Source organism: Echinops telfairi, unplaced genomic scaffold, assembly GCF_000313985.2.
Source record: "Echinops telfairi isolate 266 unplaced genomic scaffold, ASM31398v2 ScPeMD7_2186;HRSCAF=2738, whole genome shotgun sequence".
Taxonomy (NCBI): domain Eukaryota; kingdom Metazoa; phylum Chordata; class Mammalia; order Afrosoricida; family Tenrecidae; genus Echinops; species Echinops telfairi.
In genome coordinates, this window is record NW_022106084.1 from 7,370,339 (window position 1) to 7,374,140 (window position 3,802).

The window sequence follows — 3,802 nt, forward strand, 5'->3', positions numbered from 1 at the left end:
GAGAACTAGAAAGGCGAGGCTCCACCACCCATTTATCCCTCTGCCTTTCAATTAGCCCCACGTGTGATTATCGGCCAGGCTGGCACAATTAACTAACTCAACAGCTACAATAAAAATATTGGTCACTTCTCTGAGTACTAGGGAGTTGTGTCTCTGGTGGTTTGTGCGGACATCCACCTTAGTTTCTAGACAAAACACTCCTTGGGTGGCTTTATGAAGAGAGTAAGAACATAAGGAAGGGGACATGTTGCGGCCACATATCCTCCAGTTCTGGGTGTCTAGGGCCATGCGGATCTCTCTCATAGCTCACAGAGAACTGTGTAGTTGAAGTCACATCCATCTTTGCTGAAGGGACGGAAATCTTCCACTTGTGCCTCAGGACTCTTCCCCAGCCAAGATCACTTGGTGATGATGTGACCCCTCCCGGGGCTCTAGGAGATGACTGAATCAATATGGAGGAGCGTTTCCTCAAGTAGACGAGGCATCAGCTAATATGATTGAGCTGACCCAGCCACAGGGCCCTGTGGAATTGTGGGAATGAGGAGAGAATGACGCTCTGCAGTTATGCTATGTGTCTTTTTTTATTAAGGAAAATAAAAAAGATCACCCATGGAGGCCTGGACTAGAAGACCCAGGTGTTCAAGGAACGGCATCAACTCTTTTCTGGGTCGATTGTCTTGTAACTTTAACGCCATGACCCTGAAGTCTTTCAGGCCGGATACGGAATCCTTCATAATCCTGCAGATTATGGCTTTTCCACCAAGTCTACTCAAGCCCTCATTACAAATTACATTAATGTGCTTTCTGATGGCAATATTGTCTCCAGAGAACTCAGCCAACTTGACCAAGACCACGTGGAGAGGTAGCCAGGACGACAATGGACACAATTCATCTCCACCGCCTTTTCTACATGCAGATGAATAGCTCCCAAGGAATGATTTTCTTGTGATTAAAATAGTGTCAACCTTTCTACCCAAATATTCTCTGAGTAGAGGAAATTTGAGTTGACTTGGAATCTGAAATTCTCTACATTTGGTTCTTTCTGAATCACAGCTTGGGGTCTCAGGTCTCTTTGACTTTCTGAGGAAAATGGGAATGGAATATTCATAGTGATTTACTTCAGGAGGTCTTAGAAGACTTGTTTAAGGAGCACTTTTTAATGTGTTAAGCAACCCAATATAAGACAATGGATATGAGTTAATTTAAGGGAAGGAATCTACTTAACATGAATTGATTTATTTTTTGGTTCTTTAGATAAGATATAAAATGCTATTTAGGATTCAGACTCAGGATCACGTGAAGCCTGTATTTGTTTTGAAAAGAGTTATGATTAATTTGGACTCCTGTAACTTATATATAGAAGAGTAATTCTTGGACCTGAGTTTTAGAGCATGAGTAAGTTCCATCTCAAAAGACTCATAAATGGAAGGATGGTTTAATCTCTTTGTGCACATTCTTATATGGTTTTGTAGACCCTCACCTCTAGATGAAAAATCAATACTCTAGTCTATGTTTTTCTCATAAAATAACCCATGGCTTCTTTCTTCCTGCAGACAAAACTGTGTGGTGTTTGATCCCATATTTATGGTTACATTCTGGATGGCTGTGTGGCATTTCAATCAAGGTAATTAAAAAATATAGTCAACTTGGTTCTAATGATGACTGTGGTGTTTGGAACTGCCTGTAGATATACCTTTACTGATCCTAAAAAAGTGAAAAAATGTCTATGTCCATCAGAGACAACTTAGTACAGATATGCTAATTTTAGTTGGAGTACAGTTAAATTCAATATATATGTGTGTATACAGATATGTATATATATTGTAAATCAGAATTGACTTAATGGCAGTGTTTCTATTTCTTTTTCATCATATATATATCTATATATATGGAACAAACTATGTACTTGATACTCAAATTTGAATAAGTCATGACTTTGTCTTCAAATCTGAATGTCTAATACTAATTTGACTCCAGGGGGGAAAAACAAAGAATTAGAAATGGAATGTAATAATTATAGCTAATTAGAGGGGCTCTCTAACATACACCTGCTGGTCTCTATGCATCTGGAGCAAAGGGAAAGAAGGACATCAGAGACTCCTAGTTTGTAGTGCTAATGGACTAGATCTGTGGCTCTCAACCTTCCTAATGCCGTGACCCTTTAATACAGTTCCTCATGTGTGGTGACCCCGAACCATAAAATTATTTTCATTGCTACTTCATAACTGTAATTTTGCTACTGTGATGAATTGGGCGACCCCTGTGAGAGGCTCATTTAACCCCCAAAGGGGTCCCGACCCACAGGTTGAGAAACACTGGACTAGACTAACTAATGCTTGGGTACCATTACTCACTGTTCTGACCAGGGACACAATAGTTGGTCCTGGATAAAATGGGAGAAAAATGTAGCAGCCTCTTTCAATTCCCACTTCTTTTCATTCTTCCATAATACTTTCAAGTCTGTAAATTCTTTTAATTAGTTTTATATGTTGTCTGTCTGCTGATGAAATAAAAACTCCCTTAAGAAAGCTTTTCTATTTTTTCCATGCTTAGACTAATGCCTGGTTTTATAGCAGTAAAAGGAGTCTGTGATGAAATGAAATGATGAATGGAATACCAGAGCCCCATAGATAGACTCCAACATTTACCACAAGGTTCTGGGGGTTTTCATCTGGGAGGTGCTGAGGGGAAAGGGTCTCTAAGCTAGGAATGAGAAGAAAGAGCTGCAGGCATCTATTAATAATCAGAATGTGGAAATTTCTGAAGTATGAATCAAGGAAAGTTGAAAGTTGTCAAAAATAAAACAGAACACTCGAACATAAGCACAGTAGGCATTATGCACTGATGAGGGCCCTCATGGATCAGACCATTTCATGGTCTACTCTGCCTACAGTGTCAAATGGCTGAGGGACAGAGCCATACTTGGTGTCAAAAAAGATCACTTCAAGATCTACCCTGAAATACAATGCTGTCAGTTATAGGATGCTAACCATATACCTGTAAAAAAGACTGGTCAATATGATTACTATTGTCCTTTAGATGCCAATTACAAATGCCAAAAAGAACGAGGTTATTTTTGCCATATTCTGTGGTCTGAAATTGATCAAACATGCAATGGAGGTACATTTCTAATTACTGGTCACTGGAATTCAAAAGGTGGAAATAAAAAACAAGGATTGACAGTTGAAAAACATGGTTTGGTGATAGGAAAAATGTGGGGAACCACACAATAGAATTCTGTAATACCAAATGAATTAGTCATTGGAAATACCTTTTTTTTCAACAACAGAAATAGTGACTACACACATGGACCTCACTAGATGGGGTATACATGAATCAAATTGGCTATTCCTATGGAAAGAGTTGATGGGAAGTTCAAAATCAGTCCAGAGATATTTTTTGAAGAAATAATTATAGAAATTTTCCTAAATCAGGAAGATCAGATTATCATCCAAGATTCCCAACAAAATCCATATAGGTTAAGCCCCAAGAAAAACATCCCAAGACATATCATAATTGAACTCACCAAGTAAAAGATAAAGAAAGACTTTTAAGAGCAGCACAAGATAAGGGAGAAGCCACTTACAAGGGATCATCCATGAGATTAAGTGCAGATGTCTCATCAGTAGCTATGTAAGCAAGAAGACAATGGGGTGACGTATCCAAAGCCTTGAAAGAAAAATAACGGTCAACCAGGAATAACTTACCCAGCAAAATTATCATTCAAAAGTGAGGGTGAAATTAGTATTTTCCCAGATAAATAGAAATTAAGGGAATTTATAACCACCAGACCACCCTGCAA

At 38.7% G+C, this 3,802-nt stretch overlaps 1 long non-coding RNA gene across 1 annotated transcript in view; it reads left to right on the top strand.

Annotated features, from left to right (window-relative positions):
* LOC123522085 overlaps positions 1-1,626 on the top strand; it is a 10,956-nt gene extending 9,330 nt beyond the window's left edge. Inside the window, exon 3 of the long non-coding RNA XR_006680382.1 lies at positions 1,554-1,626. This is a non-coding gene — a long non-coding RNA (uncharacterized LOC123522085). The remainder of the gene's footprint in view (positions 1-1,553) is intronic.
* Positions 1,627-3,802: the final 2,176 nt, after the last annotated feature.